General features: G+C 42.8%; 1 long non-coding RNA gene across 3 annotated transcripts; it reads right to left on the bottom strand.

The window, feature by feature from the left end:
* Positions 1 to 482: 482 nt before the first annotated feature.
* LOC102554854 (uncharacterized) lies at positions 483 to 24,622 on the bottom strand. 3 transcript variants are annotated; one of them, XR_005503445.2, is made up of 4 exons: positions 24,168 to 24,622; positions 19,627 to 19,720; positions 3,707 to 5,419; positions 483 to 771 (listed from the first exon to the last, which is right to left on the bottom strand). It is a non-coding gene; the product is annotated as an uncharacterized LOC102554854 (long non-coding RNA). The 3 variants fall into 3 exon arrangements; XR_001837528.3 differs by having other exon boundaries at positions 3,707 to 3,976; positions 24,168 to 24,608; XR_005503444.2 differs by having other exon boundaries at positions 3,707 to 3,814; positions 24,168 to 24,607.
* Between the last annotated feature and the right edge of the window lie 288 nt (positions 24,623 to 24,910).

Below are 24,910 nucleotides of genomic sequence, written 5' to 3'. Positions count from 1 at the left end.
CACAAATCTTGGCTTTCACTGTGGCCTCGTCTTGCCAGTGGACCCACCTTGAGACAAAAGCCTCCTCTCACGTGTACTTTTGAGGTCTATTAATATCTACCCAGTAACTCTAAACTTTTCATCCCTTCATTATGTCATTAAGAACTCAATTTTACTTTTTGTCATAAAGACGCTGACCACGTGGAATGGAGAGATGGCTCAGTGGTTAAGACCACTTGCTGCTCTAGTAAGAGACCCAGGTTCGATCCCCAGCCCCACCTGGTGGCTCACAACCATCTGTAACCTCAGTTCTAGAGGATCCAAAAGGTAAAACATTCACAGGTGTAAAGCAAAATAAATTGATTAAATAAAAACATTTTTTAAATTTATTTAATACTTAATAATTATTCTTTGGTTTCCGGGCAAACATCCCCTTCCCCCCTCCCCTTCCTTATGGGTATTCCCCTCCCAACCCTCCCCCCATTGCCGCCCTCCCCCCAACAGTCTAGTTCACTGGGGTTCAGTCTTAGCAGGACCCAGGGCTTCCCCTTCCACTGGTGCTCTTACTAGGATATTCATTGCTACCTATGAGGTCAGAGTCCAGGGTCAGTCCATGTATAGTCTTTAGGTAGTGGCTTAGTCCCTGGAAGCTCTGGTTACTTGGCATTGTTGTACATATGGGGTCACGAGCCCCTTCAAGCTCTTCCAGTTCTTTCTCTGATTCCTTCAATGGGGGTCCTATTCTCAGTTCAGTGGTTTGCTGCTGGCATTCGCCTCTGTATTTGCTGTATTCTGAAAAATTTTTAAAAAAAAAAATTTTTTTTTAAAAAGACTCTGACCACGTGGCAAAGACTTTCACCCATAGAACAACTCAGGACTTAGATTCTAGACAGCTCTGAAATGCCCAAACAATTCAAGGTCCTTAAATTATAGTTCTTGGGTTTGGCACCCAGTCAGAACCAGTGTATCTGTCTACTGTCCTTGGGACATCGTGGAGGCCTTCCACCCCCATCCATTGCCTTCATCTGGCTTCCCTTTGTTAAGCACTTCCCATTCAAATTTTCTTCCCTGACATTTCAGTGTGTGCATGTTTATGGTGTGAAGTCAGAGAAAACTTTCAATTGTTATCCCCAGAAAAGCCACCTGCCTCTATTGAGATGACTTCTCACTGGCCTAGAGTTCCCAAGGCAGGCTACAGTGACAGGCCAGTGAGCTGAAGAGACTCCCCTGTTTCTACCTTCTTGGCTGTGGGATTACAAGAGCACAGCACTGGACTTTTATGTGTATTCTAGTATCAAACTCAGGTATAAGCTTGCAAGGCAAGCGCCTTACCCACTGTGATGGTTTGGATATGTGTGGATTAGGCTGTTGTAGTTTTCTACTGAGTTTAATCACAGGACATGGCCTTCCTAAGATCTCCTACTCCAGACATAATCCTTCTTACCTCCACTATGGAGGAGTAATTCAATTTCCCCATAATAATCTGGATCTATCGCTCCTCCTAACACTGTTATTCCTTTCTTAGCCTGTTGGTTTAAAGGCATTAGATGTCAAAATAACCAGGAGGAAGTCTGAGCTTCCAGTTCAATGTTCCTAGCAGGAACACTCCCTCCTCAGGAACCAAAACTTCTAGGCCAGCAGAACCTAGGGTGATGAAGCAAGTTCCAAGTAGATAAAAGCTCAAATCTAGACATGGTGGTAAATACCTTTCATCCCAGCATTCATTAGACTGAGTCATGCTGATCTCTGGGTTCATGGTCAATCTATACAACAAATTTCAGAACAGTCAAGCTTAGGTGGTGAAGGACTCGGGAAACAAAAAGTTGGTGATAATGTAATAGAACAAGTGGCCCATGTTTCAGCCCCAGCAAGCAGCAGAACTTGGCAGCTTCAGCCACATGGCTCTAGCTTTAAAGATGTAAGAATAGAAAGGACAACTGGGACAATTGATACTGGTCAGCTGGAGCTAAGAAATTAACAGAGATTAAGAGACCAGCATCACTGAAGTGAAATCATCTGGGAAGTGTTTTCTGAGAGCACAAAGAAGCTGTGTTCCAGAGATAGCCAAGGCTTTACCATGTGCTTCAGCAGGACTTGGTAATATGTAAGAACTACCCAGGTAGTTTAGTTACTTGTTTTGAAAGCATGAAGGGGTCATGGAGAGCAGCTGAGGCTTGGCACTGTGAGATGCATGGAAAGTCATTGGTGTATCCTCAGTTGCAGTTGATGGCCCAGGAATAAAGGAGTCATGCAAAGGAGTTGAGGCTTGGTATCATGAAGGGAGCCTATGAGAGCCTATTGGTGAAGCCTAGTATCATGGAAGACTACAGAGAATTGGAGAAGCCAGTACCATGGGATGATCACTAAGAACAGCAGCAGCAGTGGAATGGAGTCAACCAGAACATAGAATGTTATAGAGGGCAGAGCTGAAAATATGACCCAAGGCCTTTGGAGGAACCCAGAAGATCATGTGTGAATCCCAGACATTGGAACAAAAAATTGCGAAGCTGAAGTTGCCTTGGATAGTCCAAAATGTCAGAGACGGGATACCTGTTGAGGAAAGCTGTTAATAGGGATTGGAAACAGCCCAACAGAACAAAATTTGTTTCTACTGAATACCAAATCTGCCAACAGCAGTCAAAAAGCATGAAAGGAGTTGGAAATCTGAAGAGTACTTTGACATCAGACAAAGCTTGAGGGCGGAAGACTTGACTTGCTGACTTGCTGAAGCGAACAGAGTACTTTCTGCATCAGAGATGCAGAGCGTGGAGTTTGTCCTGCTGGCTTTTGACCAGTATTTCCTCACTATAATGTTTTGGAATAGTAATGTATATCCTGTGATCTGCTTTTTGATTTTGATTTTGTAGGGGATTACAGTTAAGTAATTGAATGAATCTCAAAGAGACTTTGAACTTTGGACTTTTAACATTATTGAGATTGTTATAGACTTTTGAAGTTGAACTAAATGAATTTTGTATTATGCTATGGCTAGGAATGCCCCCCTATAGACTCATATGTTTGGACAAGCCTATGGGAGCCAGGGAGTGGAATGTGGTGGCTTGAATACACTTGGCCCAGTGAGTGAAACTATTAGGAGGTGTGACCTTGTTGGAGTAAGTGTATCACTGTGAAGGTGGGCTTTGAGACCCTCCTCCTAGCTGCCTGGGAGACAGTGTTTGCTGGCTGCAGTCCAATAAAGATGCAGAATTCTCAGTTCCAGCACCATGTCCGCTTGGATGCTGCCATGTTTCCTGCCATGATGGTAATGGACTGAACCTCTGAACCTATAAGGCAGCCCTAATTAAATGTTGTCCAAAGCACACACACACCATAAGAGATGCCTGGGTTGTGGTGTCTCTTCTCAGCAATGGAAACTCTAACTAAGATACACTCACTGAACCAACTCCCAGCCTCTCTCCTGACATTTCTAGTCCTTAGAGGTATTTACTTCTTTACATGGTGGTCAAGGTGATTCTTCAGCTTCTCCCTCTATTCTAACAAAATGTCCTGTTTCTTACCTTAAATTCTTGTACATATGTATTTTTATATCACCTCTGAACTTAAAAGACCCTTGGAAACAAAAGTCTACAACCATATATGTAAACTCACCAGCATAAATTCCTGAACTTAATAAATATTCAGACGGTTAGACTAAGAGATCTTCGATTTCCATCCCTCCCTGTGGAGAATTTCTGCCTACTCTTACCTCCCCAGGATCTTTTCTTACCTGTACCTTGGCATTATTTCTTTAGTACCATATTTGGAAGTGTTTTTCTGCCACAAGTGAAGCCTCACAACGTCTTCAGTTCATTCAGCAGTGTCATTGGTGATCCAACTAAGATGGTGATAGATAAGATGGTGATAGATGAGGTAAACTTGGCAGCTGATGCTTGAGGGAGGAAGACTTGCCTGGCTGACTTGCTGAAGCTAACAGATGCTTATCCTCAGTCCTGAGTCTTCACATCTACTGTCAAATTGGGGGTGTTACACCAACATACTAGAGGGGGGGGATCAAATCAGAGGAAGCATCAGATTGCGAAATTACCTTATTTTCACCTAGAAATTAGGCCAAAACTTAGTACAGTGTCACCTGCCCAGACATAAAGCTCCTCAGTAAAGGATCCAGGCATCCCTCCTAGACTTCTGAAGTAATTTTTATTTTGCCTTCATTACCCAGAATAAACTATCTAGACTAAAGAGAAACTCATATTTCAGGTCCTTCTTTTACTAAGTTGCAAGCTCTCCTTCTGCTCTCAGATCTGTCGAGAGCATTGGACCTCACTAAGTGATGTGTCAATCACACTGGCTCCAAGGGATCACCATCAAAAGAGAGGGACCATGTCTAGCTCCCATGGAAGTACTACTCTCCTGCTTAGGCAAACCCATAAATGTGTCAGCCCAGAGTCCTCTGACATCTGGTAAAAGTAAAGGATCACACCCAGACTTATATAGGTTGAAACTGGTGAGCCTCTTGTGGGTCAGATAACATTACATTTGCCCAAGCATAAACTGATTATTAGAAATAAAACCATTTTACTGGAATCCTTTGTGGCCATGTCCCTCATTGGCTTCCTTTAATTAAAAATGAAATTTTTTCATGTGATATATTTTGATCACTGTTTCCCCTTTCTCATCTCTTTCCAAATCATCCCTATCCATCCAGTTGTATTCATTCCCCGCCCCCCCCAGTCTCCTCTCTCTCATTTTACAAAGTAAACAGACAGATAAAAGAAAAACAAACAAACCAGAATAAAACAAAACAAACAGAAGGGGAAAAAAAAAGAAAAATCATCCAAAGCACACACACACCATAAAAACACAAAATTGGAAACCACAATATTATAAGCAAAAAATCAGTAAGTTTTTTTTTAAATAATGTTCAAACAATGCAGCATGAGACAAAAATAAAAAGAAATAAAAATTTCAAAAAAAAAAAATTCCATTGAGTTCGTTTGATGTGGTCATCCGCGCTGGGCATAGGGCCTGCCATTCAGTTGGTTTACTTTCCCAGGGAGACTTCTTTGGAGAAAACTAGTTTTTCTTTGCGAGCAGTTTGCTATTGGAGTTAGCGTCTGGATTAGGGATGAGAGTCATGTCCACTTCCCCCTTTCAGCTCTAGGACCCCATCCGGCTTGGACCTGGGCGGGTCCTGTGTGTGCTGCTGCCAGTCTCCGTGAGCTCATACGTCTGTCTATCCTGTTGGGTCTAGAAGGCTGGGTTTCCTTGGTGGTCCCCTTTGGCTCTTAGACTCTCTCAGCCTCTTGTGCAGCAGGGTACCCTGAGCCCTGAGGGGAGGATCTGATGGAGTGGTCCAGCTGGCGATCTCTGCGTTTGCTCCCATCTCCTGCAGCAGGATGGCTTCGACCTCTCTAGTTTGTCCTTCTACTTTCAATTTTCTGTTTTGCTTTTGTCTGCATTCCTTTTATCTCATATTTATTTGCTATAAGACGAATATTTTATACTATATTATAGTATAGCATTTGAAAGAATTCACAGGTATAAAGTCATTTTTTAAAAAACAAAACAAACAAAAAGGACAAATACACTCCAGTCACACTGTCACTTGCCTAAGCCTGAGTTGTACAGAAAGACCCTGCCAAAAAATAAGGTGGCCTTGTTTTTGAAACAAAGACAAGTTAAATAAATTCAATGTACAGAAACAAGTTAGACTAGAAAAGTCCTCCATTTGAAATGAGAAGACTAGGGTTCAAACCCAGCCTCTCATCTGTTCTAGAAATGACTTTGCCAATGGCTGTGTTTCTGGAGTTTTTGTGTATATTCGTAGAACTATAGACCTCTACAGCAGGGAGGAACCTGAGTGAGGAACCCTCAGTGTGACATCAGTCTAGACCCTACCTAAAGGTTGCTCTGGATCGTGACGAGAGCCAGTCATATCAATAGTCTCTCTCCTGTCTTATAGGGTGTAGAACTAGAGTTTTAAAAAGGTTACTCATTGTCAGAGTCCGGATGTGCAGGGCCGGACGTGCCTGAGGGAGAGCCAGAGATAGGACTTGCCAAACCAGCTATCAGCCCCAAGGACATTGACCATCTATAGCCACCCCCTCCCCTTCCTTTACCCCCCTGAGTGAGATGAGCCACCCTACCTGCCTGCCGAGCTGCTAGAGAGCACGTACACCTTGCTGATGTAATTTCGAGACGAAAGTAACTGTGCACCATTTGAATTGACCAATCATGTGTAACCGCGCGAATGCCCCTATATAAACCCCCGAGTTTGGAAGCTCGGGGTCGATTCCTCTGTCTCCTGTGTGGGATACGTGTCGACCCGGGATCCCGCTAAGACCCGGGATCTCGTTAATAAAAGCTACCTCCTGCTGTTACATCAAGATGGCTACTCGTGATTCCTGGGGGCACCCCATCCCACGATTGGAGTGAGAGACGCGGCTCCTCGTTTACGCTCTTTCAAGGGCAGGCGTCATTTCTGATCATGGCACATTCTAAACGTAAACTGATTTTATGAGCCAAATGTAACCGGGAGGATATTGTAGGCTGTCTTTCCCTACTGCTTACATCTATACCTTTTAAGATCTTCTTAGGGTTTTTATTTGAGGGAAGTACATTAAATACTTCTTCAATACAAACAATAGTGCACTTAAGAAGCAGAACAACCCGGGACTTCCTCCAGAGAAAAACACTGAAGAGCATGAGGCGAGAGCTTCCTTAGCTTCTAGAAGATAAAAGAGTAAAAGGAGAGACAGAGGGAGGGAGGGAGGAATGAAGGGAGGGAGGGAGGGAGGGAGGGAGGGATGGAGGGAGGGAGGGAGGGAGGGAAGGAGGGAGGGAAGAAGAGAGGGAGGGAGGGAGGAAAGAAGAGAGAGAGGGAGGGAGAGAGGAAGGCAGGGAGGGAGGGAGGGAAGAAGGAAGGGAGAGGGAGGGAGGAAGGAAGGGAGGGAAGAAGGAAGGCTGAAACAACTCAAACTAAAATTGAACATTACAGCATCAAGAAGGTTCTGTTGGTTCTAGGGGCATGGGTTATTATTTATTTATTTATTTTTCCTTGTCTTCTGGCGCTCAAAGTGGCATCCAGAACAACTCTATTTTTAACTAGGAAAAAAAAAAAAAAAAAAGCAAAGCGAGTGTTTAAAATCCAATTAAAAGCAACGCTGAGATGAAGATGTATCTACAAGATATGACCATAATCCGCACGTCCTTTCTGCCTTCGCTTCCACATGGGCCTTCTGACAATGCACCTCTGGAACTCTACCTCCCTCTCTCATGGTGTGGTAAACATTTTCTGTTCCTTTAAATGGCCACCAACTACCTCACCAGGCTACTGGGTGCTCATGTAACTAACTCTTCCCCGAACCTTAGACATTTGAAACTCCCATTAAACTTGGATGTTCATCTCTTTGTTTATTTGTTTAACAGCACCTCTAGTTTTCATGTCAGAATTCCCTGCGCCCCGATTTTTGTGGTCATTTCTTTTGTGTGGAGCATAAAACAGATCAGCAAAACAGAGCTGCAGGAGACAGAGCGGCAGCTGGCCCTGTGGGGAAGGGGGAGGGGAGGCCAAAACCAAACCAAACAGACACTCTCTAGCCTATGCCCTCAGGTCCTGGACTGATTCACTGACGCTTTAATTTGGATTTACTTCAGCCACCTTCTCTAACTCTGTATCCTAGTGGTAGGGTGGACATAGAAAAAATATCTGCAAAGATTCCTAGGTTGACTGTAATTGTGTGTTTGTGTATGTTTGTTTACAGAAAAACTTAGAGGCAGCTAGAAGGGTTCTAAAGGACTTGGGAGGTCCACTTGTTTTCTGTTTCCGTGCTCTGTTCTTAGGATATTTCTGTCAGTGAAGGGATTTTCCTTTTATTCCTCAAAGTCTTACCTCATATTGAAGCTATATTTTTAAAAAACTTTTTTTCTCTCTCATTTATATAGAAATCAGACTGACATGCACCACAACATACCAGCACTCTGGGTTATTACAAACATTTCATTTTTATCTTGTTCTATCTCTTGTGTAATTATAACCTGGAGGAGGCTTGCTTCTTCAAACTCCCGAGGTCACTAACCAGTCTTCTTTTCTGGATTGGATCTGATTGTATTAATCAACTCAGAAGCAGCAGCAATGGAAAAGCTTAGCGTTGAAGGCTCTGAGGGGAAGGGCTTTACATTGTGCATAGGAAGAAAACAAGACAGCAAATGTGAACTGTAGTTGTTCCCCACAACAGAAAATCACTCTGCTGAGATGTTTGTCAGAGATGACAAGCATGTGTCATTGGTTTCATTGTTGATTTGTCTGTTTGTTTTAGTACGTACTGTATATAAAATTTCTGAGTTCTGTGCTGTGGCAAGGAAGCATTTTGACGAGGAGAGGAGAGGAGCCCTGTCTCTAGCAAGTGCAGGGCTTCACACCCTTCTGGAACTTTACAGCTGACAAACTTCCCATATGTTACTGTTGCAGCATCTCAGTGACCGGGGTAGGAGCAGGGATAATGTTCTGTTTTTATGGTAATGAAAAAGACCCATCACCAGAAAATCCTAGCTCGCATGGACACATTCCCATCCCTAGTCCAACCCTGCCAACTCTCAGCTGGAAATGAGGATCTTCACCAAGTGGTCCTTTACTTGGTGCATGTTCTGCAGTTTCCAGCTGTACTTTACTTTCATGAGTTTTATTAAAAAGACCTCCCAGGTAGCTGTCAGATGGGAGCTTCCCACACTGTTGCCTGGCAGTGGCCTTCCCTAGGTGCCCATATTTCCTCTCTTCGCTCTGCCAAAGTCTACATTCCTTTCCCTGTTCCCATACACGGTCTGACCCCAGGCCAAGGTGGCATCTTTCTCGGTCCCTCTGAGGTCAAAGCTGGTGCTGCCCTGTAGATTCTTTGGTAGTGGGCATCTGGGGACAACTGTGCCTGAGCCATCCAGCAGGAGCCCCCTACACCTTACTCCATAATGGTCCAGTGTTCCTCTGCTCACTGGGAAAAGACCCACCCGACCCTGCGTGGGCGGCCCAGACCTTCCCACCGAGTGTGTGAATTGGGGCCCTTAACCAAAACAGGATGGCGGTTACATGTTGGAGATAATTGACCACCATTTTACACACACACACACACACACACACACACACACACACACACACACTGTGTGTGTGCTTCATTCAGTCAAAGGTGTCAGGATCCCATCTAAAGGTTGTTGTTTGGATTCTAGAACCAGAAAATGTGAATGTTACTTTGTATTTTCTTTTTTTTTACTATATTGCTATTAAAAGACATGAGGGGTGAGCCCAATTGTAAAAAAAGAGAGAGAGAGAGAGAGAGAGAGAGAGAGAGAGAGAGAGAGAGAGAGAGAGAGAGAGAGAGAGAGATTTGCATCTAATTAAAGAAGAAAGAAAGAAAAACTCTTTACCAAATGTCTGGAGTCCTTATGGAAACCTGTGAACCACAGTGAGGAAGGACGACCTTACCAGATGGGCAAGGCTAGAGTACAACAGCGCCGTCTACTGGACAAATCCTTAGCTCACTGGCTACATTCCATCCAATGGCAGTGAGGAAAACATGGCTGACACTGGACCAAGGAGCAGGAAGAAAGCCTTGGAGGACTGACCCTTTCCAAATACAGAACATCCGGTGAGAAACAACAGCTATTGGCCATCGTTTCCAGAAGTACAGACTACAGGGTTGCTTTGATAAAAGAAATACTCCCCCCAACAACCCAACCACTTTAACCTGTCTACTGTCAGATCTTTGAAGCTGCCCCTCTGCATTTACTGAACACCTCCTCGCCTCGCCACCCATGCACTCATTCCTTTATTCATTTGCTCAGCAGCAAGCCCTGTGCACAGCATGTTGGTGAGGCTAAGCGAGACCGGGATTAGTCACTGGTTGGGCTTCTAAAACTGAGTCTAGTCTGGAACCTGATTCCTAGCCTTCAGCAACTTCCTTTTGTTGCTAATTTTTCCTCTCCGGTTCTCTGTGCTCTGCTCAAAGGTAAGCAGGGTGTTAGGCTGTGTAAAAGAACCAGGCTACATATTAACTTCATATTGGATTTCTTCTCCCATGTAAACTCAAATCCTTGAAATCTTAAAACTGCTATTCAAGAACCATTCTAGCCAAGCAGGAATAGCCGTGCATGCTTGTAACTCCAGCCCATAGAAGACAGGACTGAAGCTGAAGAATTGTGAACTACAGGCCAGCCTGAGGTGTGTCACAAGACTATGTCAAAACAAGCAACAGTAGCAAAAAAAAGCAAAGAATGATTCAAATACCAAAATCTTTTAGTGCTTTCCAAATGGCTAAGTGGGGGACAAAAGAAAATGTGTCCTTCCCCCCAGCCATCAAAGTCAACAGCTGCAGTTCTAAATGACCAACAGGGTAGAGAACAAAGAAAGCTTGACTTTCATTAGGCATCAGTATTTCATGTTAACATACAATTTTAAAATTCCCATTACTGAGGTGGGGAGATGGTGCGACAAGTAAAATGCTCACACAAAAGCATGAAGAGCTGAGTTTGGATGCCCAGAATCCATGGAAAATGAAGTGTGGCACTGCTCATTTGTAATGTTCGTGCTCCTGGGTGAGACAGGAGACAGAGACAGGAGAATGCCCAGAAATTCACAAGCAACTAGCCCAGCATGCAGAGCAACAAACAAACAAGAGAGCATGCCTCAAACACCATGAAAGGTGGGAACCAGTGCTAGACACTGTCCTCGGACCTCCAGAGGCACGGACACTCACACACACGTACAGGTACACGCACTGTAAATACACATACACATCATAGACACATGTAAGCACACCCCGAATGAAAATTAACACTGAAGAATGAATGAATGAGTGAATGAGTATGTATAAAATGTATAGTCTAGTCTTTAAAATTGAGTAGACCACAGATACCATGAGAAAGAAAAAATAATAATTTTAAGAAAACAAGATGCCTCTCTACATATATTAGAGGAAAATAAAAGTCCACTCCACACGTATTCATCGTTAATAGATGATATTAAAGTATGACAGACACTAACTACCCAGGGTGTCTTGACACTCAGGTGAAGCAGTAACCAAGCACAGCCTCAGTTTCTTACTTCTCTTATGTAAATGAAGTCTAACCAACCTCAGAGTCTGACTGTCTCAGACTTGAGGCTGAGGAAACAAAGAGGTACAAGGGCATCGAGAGACTGCATGGTGGACAGAATACACTGAAACATGCTTTGTTGGAAAATGCCGTAATGCCTGTCTAATACCTTGTATATTACATTTCAAGTAAACAAATTTATTGACAATGAAAAGTCTGCCCAAGAGGCGTGGCATGATGGTACACACTTGTGATCTCAGCATTCGGAAAAAGACAGCTGGGAGCTCACAGGTTCTGGGCTAGCCTTGACTACACAAGAAGCCTGTGTCTCAGGGGTTTTTTGTTGCTATTTTATTTGATTTGGTTTGGTTTGGTTTTTTGGCTTGCTTGTTTTTTTGGTTTTTTTTTGTTTTGTTTTGTTTTGTTTTTTTTCCATTCTAGGTAAACTGAGCTTATGCTCTTTTTCTTAGCCTTATCTTGGTAGTTGAAACATACTAATCAGGAAAAAAATAATGTAACTTGGGAAAGTATGGTCTTTTCCCAGCAACACAAGACTTCTGGCTGTAACTTACGCTCTCTGGTTGCAGTGTAAAGCTGTGCTCCGATGCCGGCCGAGGGTAGAAGGAGATGGAAGAGAGACAGGGAGCAACAATTACTAGGACAGCAATCACAACAGTGCTAGAGCGGCCAATCCGACTTCCGTTTATAATCATTTCTCCATCATAAACAACTGAACATTGCACTGACAGGTTGTCTCCCACGAGCCATGGGCTCTCCAGCTTTTTACTGAACAGGTGACCAGGACACAACGATCCAACGCCTCAGAGTCACGAGGCAGCTTCAAGGGCTCTATCTCTTGTCTCTTCTATTTCTTCCACAGAGAATTATGGGCGAGTTGAACGTTTGCGGGTGGCTATTAATTAATGCCTGTGCCGACTTCCTTTATTAAAAGAATCACACAGTCAAGCGGTAACCGAAAGGTCTTGGCTTACGTCTCTAGCTTGGGAAGGGATGTGGAATCTTAAGGAAATGACAGCAGATCTTTTAAGAAATGAGAAACAGTTGTCCTCGTCCCTCCATTCCTTTATTTTATTCTGTGGAGGAAGACTCCGTGAAGGTTCTGCTCCTGCCTGGCCCAGGATTAGTTTCCTTATGGGCTGCGCTGTCTGTCCCAGAGGGTAGGAATTCTCTCATCTGCGGTGACTCCTGTCCTCTGCTGTAACTTTCTGGAGATCAAAGGGCCTCTCCCCGTGCTGTCACCAGGAATGACAGGCCAGCACTGTGCAGCACAGCAGATCAACTCATACTACAAAAACTAATAGGACCTCTTCCTTAACTGGTTGAGCAAAATCAAAGAGATGTTCTTGAAGAACTTAATTTCACCCTGCAGGAGAAAGTTTTTCTTGGGCCCCTGGTAAATTAAAATTAGGCTCTGGTATAATTGCTTCAGGGTTAGCCATTTTACGACTATATCGATTTTCTTCCTAGTGTGCCTGCTTCTTATCACTATTTAAAAATAGATGTTATGTGAATGTATTAAAAAAACTTAAAATGAAAGGAGAAAAGGAATGATTCTCAGTTAATGTGAATAACAGACTTATAGTTTTCCAAGAGGCTGAGGCAGGAGGATTGAAAATTGAAGGTTAGCCTGACTGCATAGCGAATTCCAAGCCAGCCTGGGCTACGTAGCAAGATCCTGTCACCAAAAAATATAAATAAATAGAAATAGAAAAAAATAAGTAAAGAATAAATAACATTAAGTAATTAATAACATAGCCATGAATGAGCCTTAGCTACTACTCCACCTAGGAGTAGTGCTGCTCCATCAAATTGCAGGACCGGGTGACTGGTTTTCTTCAGCTCATCCTTATTCCTTTAAGACCAGCCCGTCTGAGGCCTCATCAACAAAACCCATGCGTTTTAAAGCTTTCAGTTTTTACACAGGACCTGGTTCTACTTTGCTTTGTGGAAGAAACCAAACCCTCTGAGGCTTTTTGTTTTGCCTAATACAGATTAAACCATTATTAATTTTTAAGTGTAGCCAAGTAGGGATGACTCGTGCCTTTAATTCAAGCACTTGGGAGGCAGAAGTAGTCAGATCTCTGTGAGTTTGAGGTTTGCAGAGCCTGCTTCCCTGAGAGAGTTCCAGGACATCCGGGGCTGTTATACAAAGACACCCCATCTCAAAGAAACAAAAACAAACAAATAAAAGAAAAAAGAAAGGAAGGTAAGTGTCCAGACAGCTAGTCTGAGTCCATACAGCTAGTCTGAGTCCCTAAAGCTAGTCTGAGTCTATACAGCTAGTCTGAGTCTATACAGCTAGTCTGAGTCTATACAGCTAGTCTGAGTCTATACAGCTAGTCTGAGTCTATACAGCTAGTCTGAGTCCGTACAGCTAGTCTGAGGTGCTCAGCTTTACACAATATACCCATGCAGAGACATTCAATATGCTGCTATTTATAAAAGCAAGTACCCAGAAAACAACAAAATGAGTTTGCTATCATGAATTTGGAATAAAGTGTAAAAGCTGAAAGTTATAAAAAAAAAAAAAACTATGTCTTTACACAGTAAGTTACATACATGTGTTCACAATAAATATGTTTCAAATATATATATATATATATATATATATATTACAAGTCCACTTTAAGTGAATGTTCCCTTTTCAAAAAATAATGCCTGATATGAAGTCTAAGAAAATGTACATAGAGAAGAAACTTTTATGGAAACATGTCAAAATGTTAACCATAGTCCATAGTTCTGGATACATAACTGTACTCGATAGCTAGGGCTTTAGATGAGATGAAGTAGCCTTATATTTTATATGACATGTAATGTTTAGAAGTAAGCATGTATTTTTTTTCTTTCCTTTAAAAAGCTATTTCCACTCAGGGAGAGGTAACTCCTGACTATTGAAACTATTTTTTTTTTAAGCAAGGTTTTGTTTTCTTCAAATGAAAGTACTTACATGAAGTAGACGAAGGAAAAAAAAATCTATGACAAATACAGTCAGTTTTAAGTAAAAAGACAGACTAAGGAATGGAATGCTCGAGTCCACTGGGGTCCACAGTGTATCTGGGCACAGAGCAAGGGCACATCAAAGCGAGCATTACAGAGTGGCTTTCATCCAAACGTTAAAGGCCTTCTTTTTTTAATGACTGGACCAAAACCCAAAATAGGCATCCCTCAGCCCAGCGTAGGAGCCACTAACCCACACGGCTTGGCTGTAAATAAATCCCAAGTCCGCTCCCTGCCTCGCCCACAGATTCTTGTACTCGAAATGACTTCGATTTATAGATAGTTGTTGTAGACAGATGAGAGCCAGATAGACAGAGGGAAGAAAAAAGAAACGTGGAATAACCCCTCAGATACAAAAACTGGTCCGTATGCCAAAAGTTCGTATTCACTGAAGCCGACTTGTCAGGGTCACAATCCTGTCCCCAACTCCTGTTCTGTTAACTGTGGGTGTTAATTTTATTTTTATTATTATGCTTTTATTTCTGGTGTTATGGTCAGTATGGTGTCATCAATATGCACACACACACACACACACACACACACACACACACACACACAAACATACTCACATGCACACACAAATGCTTATGGGACAAACAGAAGGCCAGACCTGGCAAATATCAAATGTCCTTGTCTCATATCCAAAATATTCCTCTTCCAGTTGAAAATATCTACACCATGGCTTCTTCGGGTTCATACAAGAGACAGCACATTAAATTATCAGTCTTTAAAATGTCTAATTTAAGACCTCAGAGAAGCCATTGTGTTAAATGTCACAAAAGACTTTCACCTTAATATTCAGTGCTTGGCTGGAGAGGATTCTCTGCCAGCGAATTTAATTTTAAATTGTTTCCAAGTAAACTCAACAGATCCAACAGGATGAACTTTGGGGAGGCGGCAAGGTGGCTTCAGAGATGGGAGAGTTTTAAAATCCAAATATGAAAGGCTATCTATAACACACCCAGGGATTTAATCACTCTCTGTTCCAACTGTTGCTAAAGGCTCTCAACCATGCTTCCCTGTGCAAGAAAATTCATCTTGGAATTCTTGTCCTCTTTGCTTGCCTGAGACCTCAAAATATCGAGCCTCATATGCCTAGAAACAGCTCAAACATTCCTTTCTAGGGGTTGTCATTAAATCCCTGTTTTCTGGATACAGGCGCTAAGGGTGCAGCCACTGGTCAGGGTCACTCAGTGAGTTGGTGCCAACGCTGGGAATACAACCCAGACTTTCTGACTCCCTGGCCTGTCCCCTGACCAGCAAGCCACATGCTCTTGACCAGTATGAAACGGGCTGTCTGTCTCTGTGTTCCCTCAGTGCTGAGGCAAAGAAATGTCAACGTATCTATGTCTTCCCTTAACCTTAGTAAGTCGTTTATTTCATCAGCCAACAGGCAAGTTTCTCCAGATCATTCCTCATACTTGGGGAAGAAAATAAAACCCTTGAATTTTTTTTTTAATCTAATTCGTTAAGGAAAAGGCTATTTTAATTTGGAAGAGGAAGAAAACCACTTCTTTCCCCCATCGTATCACATTGTGTAACACATGGGCGGTGTAGCCACAGCGCAAACCGCTTCCTGTACTCCGCCGATGGCGGGGTGTTTTGCCAGCTTTTCCATGTGGCCTTGTACCGGGGTCAGGCCTCCCGTGGTTCCTAGTGAGGGAAGGTCCCCTTTACAAGACAGGCATTGACGTGGCCACCCCGCCAGCTCCTTTATATCTTCCTTGCACAAGAAACACAGGCCACTCAAAATGGAGTCACAGGTGACTGTCCAACAAGATTCCAAACTGAGTCCAGGACGACTGTACTAAGGACACAGGGATAACAGTATAGCCCTCCCTTGTCAGTGACCACAACAGGGGAACCAGGGTTATCACCTTGAGCAGTGGATTGGGCTGGCGTGGAAACTGCCCCAATTTTTCGCACAGCCGTGAAGTTCCTTCTCAGTATTTTATACCTATGGTGTCTGATCATAAGACTTCTTTCTCCAAACGGGTTGATTTGTTATATTCCAAGAGCCTGTTGTCGTCTTAAAGACAACGTTCAAACCCTGGGTTTGGCTTTTAACCATCTGGTTCTAGCTTTCCTTCTTCTGTTGGCAGTTGGTCACATCCAAATGACACTGGTCCTAGATTCTGTGAGCAGGTTGTGTAACTGCTACAGGAGGTTGAAAAGAAAATAGAGTATTACCACGGCACCTTTCCTCTCTACCCTGGCTCTGTTAAGTCTCCAGCCTTGGCCAAGTCGCCCTCCTCACAGTCATCTCAAACCTTCATACAGCCTCCCAGGCAGTGCCTTCTCTGTGCCTCCCAAATGCCGGTCTCGACTCATGAGAGACTCTGAGGGCTAAATCCATCTCATTGACATCTCAGAACAAAGTCTTCAATGACTCGTGGGTTTCAATGACACATCCGTTTTCCTAGAGTCTTTAAAAGTACAATGAAAAACAAAAACAAAAGCAAACAACAACAAAAAAACCCAACCTGTCCTTCTAGTCTCACACATGATTCCAAACTCAGTGTTTTTTCTTTCCTCTGCCTCCTCTGCCTGCACATGCCATCAAGCGCCATGTTCCCAGAAGAGGAGACATTTGCTCAGTGTGTCTGTCAGTTGGCACTTGGTGTACCCAATGGAGAGTGACACATTAATTTGTTTACTACTCTCTGCAACTTCTGAAGAAATAAACTTCATTAACTCTTCTGATAAAACACAATGACTATTATTTGTCTTTCTCATAAAATTAAAGAAAAAAAATACAACTTTATACCCCTGGGGTTTTGTTTTGTTTTGTTTTACATTTCTCTTGCATCTATCAGGCTGATCTGGAGATGGAGGGATCTGCTGTTGGCCCCTGACTTGGCGTGGAACTGACTTAGTAGAAGTCCTGGTGATACCCAAGCATACCTTTGCTTGCCTCCCCGAGTAGACTAAATAGTCCACCTTTCATTCACCCAGTAAATAAACTCCAAAGACAGAAATTTCATTCCAAACAGTCTCTCAAAATAAGAGACTTAAGAATATTGAATGAGGGGTTGGGGATTTAGCTCAGTGGTAGAGCGCTTGCCTAGGAAGCTCAAGGCCCTGGGTTCGGTCCCCAGCCCCGAAAAAAAGAACCAAAAAAAAAAAAAAAGAATATTGAATGAGGGGCTGTCGGAAATGATTCAGCAACTTAGAGCACTGGCTACTCTTCCGAAAAACCCGGGTTCTATCCCCAGCACCCATGGCAGCTCGCAACGATCTGTAACTCCAGTTCTAGGAGCTCTGATGCCCTCTTCTGGCCTCTGCAGGCACTGCATGCACATGTGCACAGATACAGGCAGGCAAACCACCGCCCATACACACAGAGGGGAGGGGAGGAGGCGGGGAGACTACTGCAGGACCTCTCAGCAGCCGCGACTCTAAGTTACAGGTAGGGTCAGAGAAGGAGCCTCAGGCGGAGTCAGGCTGTACGAGGAAATGAAAGAAAACCTAAATGCATGTGTGGGTGTGGTGAAGTAGACGTATGTGCGCCTTGAGTGCACAGGAGTCCTCAGAGTCAGGAGTGTCAGATTGACTGGAACTGGAATTACGGATAGTTGTGAGCCACCACATAGAGAACCAAATCCTGGGTCCTCTGCAGGCACAGCTGCATGTAGTCTTAACCAGTGTCAGTTTGTACCTTTTCCGTTTGCCCTGTGCCTGGAAAAATCCTCTTTGTAGAAAAAAATCTGATAAGCAAAAGGTATATGAGGGGGTTGGGGATTTAGCTCAGTGGTAGAGCGCTTGCCTAGGAAGCGCAAGGCCCTGGGTTCGGTCCCCAGCTCCGGGGGGGGGGAAAAAAAAGAAAGAAGAAAAAAGTATATGGAAAGTGACACGTTTGGGTTTTTTTGTTTTGTTTTGTTTTGTTTGTTTGACTGATTGATTGATTGATTATTGATTGGTTGATTTCATTTTTTAAAAATCTGAAAAGACTGGAGAAATGACCCTGCGCATACTAGGGTCTGTGATTTGCCCAAGCCTCCGACTGCCCAAAGAAATCAGCCTGCCATGAAAAGGAACAGAGGCAGCAAAAGGAGTTTAAAACTGTTCTCACTCATTACAATGCGTTTGGGGATGGATACACTTTCATGTACGTCAGACAAATCGTCCTTTCTGCTTCATTTTCTGAAAATAGCATTTGAAGATCACTTTTGGAGAGTCACTTGGTGGGGAAGTTTACTTCTTCTCCCGACAAGAAAGGCATATTCACAGCATGGATCACAGAGCCAGGAACAGTGCATGTGAAGAGGGAATTTAAAGTCTGCATAGTCCAGGGACAGACTCATATTAAGAAGCTAAGCCCCTTTTCTGAGGCAAGATATATTTTAATTTAATTTTTTTGATAAGATATACATACTATAGCAGTCATTTGAAGTGTACATTAAATGTTATTAAGTTCACAAATAATGCCATGCAGCCTTTATTGCTATGACACGCTAAGCTTTTCATTAGTCCAGTAAAAACTATAAATAAACTCTGTCTCTCCTGCCACACCCTAGAAGTCTATCTTTCATTCCTTTCTCTTGAATTTTACCTCTTTCGCCCAGACAGTGTTGGCCCCTTTGTATCTGGCCTATTTCATTAAGTGTGATGTTTCCCAAATCCATTTAGGTTGTTGTAGACAGGAAAATTACATGCCAAGAGGACCAAACCTTTCCATATAAAGAATATGTTGGCCCATGCTTTTTGTATGTGCAGCGTTGCGTCTGCCCTGTTAAGTCTGCGGAGGAAAGAATGCTGTCTTTGATCTCACCTGACATTGGTTACCATGTTAACACAAACTCTCTGCCTCGGCACGTGGAAACCCTTCCCTATTGCCTGAGAAGCCCAAGAGGTTCTAGGTTTTGTTTTGAATTTTCTTTCAGATCATCTGGTATTATGCATTTAGAAGCTTCTGTTTCAAAAACCAAAGATTAAAAACTCTTCCATTTGGGGCATTGTGGTCAACCCCGGAAGATCCTGCCTCCCCCTCTGGCCCTCCTTGGCCTAAATTGGTTGTAATTTTCCTTCACTCAAGTCAGGGAGGGAAGCAATGTGGGATGATGGGCTCTGCTTTGGCTTCCTTAACCTGCCAGGCCCAAGCCATTTCACAACAACCATTCTGTTAAGTCCTAAAATGAGATGTATAGTCAATATACACCATTAATTTTCTTAAGCCAAGATAATTTCTTAGGAAATATATAAATTCAGGCTGGCAAGATAGCTCAGGGGATCAAGTCACTTACTCCAACCCTGATGACCTGAGTTAGATTCCTAGAACCTACGTGGTAGAAAGAGAGATCTGAATCTCACAAGTTGTCGTCTAATCTCCATATGTGCTTGCGACATGTGCCTGTACCCACACACATATTCACACCCAAACACATAAGCACATGTAGGCATGCACATGTGCGTGCACACACATACACCACAAGTGAAATAATAGTAGTAATATATGTAATTTAAATAATTTTTGGAGAGTAATATAAACTAGAGGGCCTGGGGAGAAACTCAGAAAAGTCCTTGCTAAGCAAGCCCTAAGGACCAAATTTGGATCCACAATCTACATGAAAAGCCGACCATGACATAACCCACCTGTCATTCCGGGGCTGAGGATGTGGAATAAGAGGATCCCCAGGACTTGCTGAATCAGTGAGCTTCAGACCCAGGGACAGACCAGGTCTCAAAACTAAAACAAAGAGGGACAGAGGTAAAAATACCCAATATCAAACTAGCTTACACACACAGTCATGCCTGTGTATACAAACAAGCAAACTACACACACACACACACACACACACACACACACACACACACACACACACACCATGCCTGAACTTCAAGAAAAGTATAAATTAGGAATACAAATAATAAAATAGTATGTACTCCAGTATGTAAAGGCTTGGGAATAAAGACGTTAGCATAGGTAGTGGGATAGCCAGGTCTATATTTAAATAGAGAATTGCATTGGGCTCATCAGCTGGAATACAAACTAAGGCGAGTGTGCCATGCACACAACGAAGGCTTCTGAGCAGTGACATTACAGTATACAACAGTATAAACAGCTTTTTAAAAGCTCCGCCTGGCAGGGTGGCACATGCCTACAATTCTAAAACTCGGAGGATTGTGGGTTTAAATTTACCCCAAACTACATAATAAATAAATAAATAAATAAATAAATAAATAAATAAATAAATAAATAACTTTCTTTTTGTTTTCAAAAAGCCTCAAAACAACGGCAGTCCTGAACAAGACCAGTGGGCAAAGCAAGCCTTATGCCTAGGAAGCGTAGACTCCATTAAAACTCTCAGCAAGCACCTGTTTGCCTGTGAAACGGCGTTAGATTGGTGGTTTGAATAATTAAATGTAGGTTTTTGCCAAATTTGTAAGCACGTCTGGCACAGATCAATTTTTCATTCCAGAGTTTAACCCCAAATTTGCGTACCACCGGTATCCTGACGCCTGCCCAGGAAATGTCACGGATGTCCTCGGTCAATCGACGGTCAAAGAACAAACTCGCAAGTTTTTAAAATTACCTGTAACAGTGTACTCATTTAACATTTATTTCAGTTTTTAAATTGTGTGCGTGTGTGTATCTGTGTGCGAGCACATGCACACGTGAGTGCAGGTGCCCTTGGAGTGCGGCTGGAGGTACGGGCAGCTTTGGTCTGACCAACGTGGAATCTATGACTCGAACTCAGATTCCTCTCCAAAAGCAGTAAGGATCCTGAAGCACTAAGTCATCTCTCTGGCTCCTGGTGTAATCTTTTGAGAGCTGGGGAAGCAAACCTCAGAGTTCTCAAATGGATTGTCATGCCCCACTCCCGGCATGGGGTTGACAGAGAGAAAAGCAGACAAGCCAATCAAGAAGAAAAGCTCCTTCAATGAACAGTTCAAGCTTTGAGGTGATCTTTGCATCCCTGTCTATGCTGTGGCCCTGTGATCCTATCCTCTGCTTTTCTCTTGTAGTGATCCACCTATTTCCTCCATGTTAGAGAGGACATAATTTTACTGCGGCATGGTGGAAGCTTAAGAGCTGAACATGCAAATTATGTCATTATAACTTCAAAAAGGGGTCAAACTCTCTTCTATTTCATTTTCCTCTTTAAAGTTTACCCTTAATTGCAGCCTGTAGACCAAGCTGCATGTCTTGGCATAACTCCCATGCTGTTAAAAAAAAAAAAAATGTTAAGGAATTCCTTCCTGCCTGTGTGTCCACTTTCAACTTGGTTCCAGACCAATACCGCTTTCTTTAAGTTTGTCTGAACCCTGCCTTCTGAATGCCCCACAGTCACCTGGTGACACCATCATCTCCTCTTCAGCACTCCTTGAACAACACCTGTCTCACCACAGCTCACAAATGTCATCTAGAGTCTCAAGAGTGCTTGCCTAGCATACAAGAAGCCCTGGGTCAATCCTCAGCAAAAAGGTGCACATTTGTAATGCCAACACTCAGAGGACCATCCAAGGGGTCAGAAGTACAATATCCTCCCTTAGCTACATAGTTCAAGGCCAGCCTGGGATACCTGAGACCCTTTCTTTAGAAAGAGAGAGAGAGAGAGAGAGAGAGAGAGAGAGAGAGAACAGAAAAGGAAAAGAAAAGAGCTAAAAGAGCCTATTCCAGACTAGAACTACTCAATAATAGTATGCTCTCTATAACGTACAAGGCCTTGGGCTCAGTCACCAACATAGCAAAAGCTAAGAGTGAATTAAAGTAAAATTAAATAAAGAAAAGGTCAAGCTCTGCTTACAACCCTACAAAGCTCACCTCTGATGCTTACTGAATAAAGTAGGTTAGTGCAGTGACATAGTGTCAATCAGGTCACTGAGAGTTTTGAATAACTAATCATTTACTACCACTGTTACTGGTGGCTGCTGGTGGTGTTACACAGCTCCTAAGTAGCAGAGACGGAAAAGTAACATTGGCTTTTGTTTATTCTTACTGCTGCTTTTAATCTCAACATAGAAAGATTTTCAGTCATCTATTCACTATACCACTAAAGTAAAAATGTCTTTGGTGAACTAATTCATATTTACCTTTACCTGGCTCCTTTGAGAGCTAATAAGTCTCTCAAAATGCCTTCCTGCTTTTCCCTTTGTCAGTTCAGTTAGAAAACCCTTCATTTCCTAGTCTATTATCATATCTTCAGAGGTGCCTCTGCCCTTCTGATGGTTTAAAGTGCCCTTCCTTTGACCTTTTCCAACGTCATTGTTTTTGGGGGATATTCAGACTTGCCAAGCTGACTTGCAAGGGAGACTCACATGCCCTATATTTGAGCACATATCTAGAACAACATTTTCTCATTTTATTTCAAAAGGATACCGTAGGCAAAGGAGCACTTGGGACTTGGAGCTTCTTAGAAAAACAATCTATTCAGGCTGCACCAAGGACTCAGCGCTCTGTTCATGGGTCCCTGTTCATTCATCTGCCCCTGTATGTTAAGATTCCATCCAACTTCAAGATCTCTCTTGAATGCCGCCTCCTCTATTGTATTAGTATTAGTGTTACTATTACTCTATATTACTGTCTCCTGCGTAATTGTATAAGAAATTGGTTCACACTGTTTTAGAGGCTAAGAAGTCTCAGGAACTGCCAAGCACAAGCTAGACATCCATGAGAGTAGGTACTGCAGCTTCAGGCTGAAGTGGACTCTACTAGAACCAGGAAATCAATGAAATAGATTCTGGGTCAAGTCTGAAGTCATAAAAGCTGCAGCCCTCTAGTATAAGCCAATTATGGTTTAGGTATAAAGTGTTGTCCTCTCAAAGACCAAAAGCCTACCATGTGTTGAAGACTTAAGTCTTTATAAGACTTAACGTCCCAGTACTCCAGTGATCAGAAGTGGACCTTCAAGGGAAGATTACAGTGTGAAGACTCTGATATCATCAAGAGCTGATCCACTGATGGCATCATAACTGGTGGTGTTGAGGTAAAGTGATAGGAACTAGGAAGTGAGGCCTACTGCGAGGAAAATTTCTTGGAGGTCCTCTTAGAAAGGAATATTTTGTCCGTCACTCTGTCCTGTCATTCTTTCTCATTCTGTTTCCCAGCTGTCATGAGGTGAACAGTTTTGTTCTGCCACATGATCCCAACCATGATGCTGTGCCTCGTATTGGACCAAAAAGAAATATCTTACCAGGTATTTACTGAACCACAAGCTAAAAATACAAATATTTCCTTCTATAAGCTATACTGTCATCACAGTAGCAAAAAAACCAAACAAACAAAAACATAGCAAATCCTGTTCCAAACAGGAAAAAAACTGATGTCCCCACTCAAACAATCAGATGGAGAGAGAGCTCTCTCCTTTCTTCCATGGTTTTTTTCTTTTAATTCAAGCTTATAAATAAACAGATCAAGATGGGTTGGATAATGCACACCGGGGAAAAGCTATCTGTTTTACTCAATCTATGTTTCAGAATGCTGTTCACAGACATCCCCAGAAATAGTATAACCAGATGATATGGCCATCCTGTAGTCAAGGAACCCATGTGCCAGTTACTTATGCATTGGCCCTGCACAAACAACGTGAGGGACGAAAGACTTACTTTGGTTCACAGTTTCGAAGAGTTCAGGCAATAACGTGCCTTGGTGCTTTGTGTTTCTGCAGAACATCACGGCAGAAGGAGTATGTGGTAGAGTAGTTTCCACCCTTCATGACAGACAGCAAGTAGAAAGATGGGAAGGGGACAGAGGCAAGATACCAATGAGGAACCACACCTAGTGACCTGCTTCCTTCAAGTAGGATATACCTCCTAGGCTTTCCACTCCCTCGAAAATAGTGGAACCAGCCGGGAACAAGTCCCTAGCACATGAGCCTTTATATAGTACACGTCATAACCAAACCATAGCATCACATGAAATTACCCATGGTGCCTTTACACTCCCAGCAGAAGCCCTCCTTATCTCTGACAGCATAGTTTCTAAAAATCTGTTGAGCACTTATTTAATGTTTTTAAAAGATTTCTTTCATTTTTATTTTATGTGTATATGTGTGTGTTGGTTCACATGCCTGCAGGTTCCATCAAAGGACAGGAGAGCTTCGGATACCCTCCAGCTGGAGTTGCCTGCAGTTCTGAACTCCATGATGTGGGTACTCATAACCACCGAGCCAGCCCTCCAGCCCCACACTTACTTTTGGTAGGTAAGAAGGTCGCTCACAAGTGTTAGCTTCACTCTTACTTGGCTTCATATTACCTTGCTCAGAACTGTTTTTGCATCCAGCTGCTTCCTTTGAGTTCCTGATCTCTCTGCAATGACTTCTGGTGTTGGTCTGTGTATGGTGTTTTGATTCCTGTGTGTCTTAGTTCCTGCTTTTGCTGGATTAGCTTCCGGGACTTGCTCTATGTATGATGTTTTGATTCCTGCATGTTTCAATCAGAAGTCAAAATAACTGCCATTTCCGTTTTTAGGAATTGAATCCTAAAAGTGTAGGCTAAACAGGTGCTCTATCACAGAGCCACATAACTCAGCCCCTCAAGTAGTGTCAAAAGAAGATAAATCCAACTATGTTGTAATGGATGTCCACAAACCCATTCACATGAGGTCAGCACCGATCAGACTCATGAGTTATTTAGAAGGGGGAGGAGAGGAGGAGGAAGAGAAGAAGAAAGAAGAAAACCAAGTTGAAGTTAGGAGAGAACACTGTACAGGGGATCTCCTGTATTGTATAGCAGGAAAGTATGGGTGAATACAAATTATATATAATTTTAAAATATTTCTTTTAAAAAGTCAAATAACAAAACTGGAAAGATGGATCAGTGGTTAAGAGCACTTGTTAGTCTTGGAAAAGATCTGGGTTTGCTCTCAGGATCCACATGGTAGTTCATAACTATTGGTTATTCCAGTTCCAGGGGATCTAACACCTTCTTATGACCT

Source organism: Rattus norvegicus, chromosome 4, assembly GCF_036323735.1.
Source record: "Rattus norvegicus strain BN/NHsdMcwi chromosome 4, GRCr8, whole genome shotgun sequence".
Taxonomy (NCBI): Eukaryota; Metazoa; Chordata; class Mammalia; order Rodentia; family Muridae; genus Rattus; species Rattus norvegicus.
The sequence above is the reverse complement of the archived record's forward strand: the minus strand, read 5'-3'. Positions and strand labels throughout refer to the sequence as shown.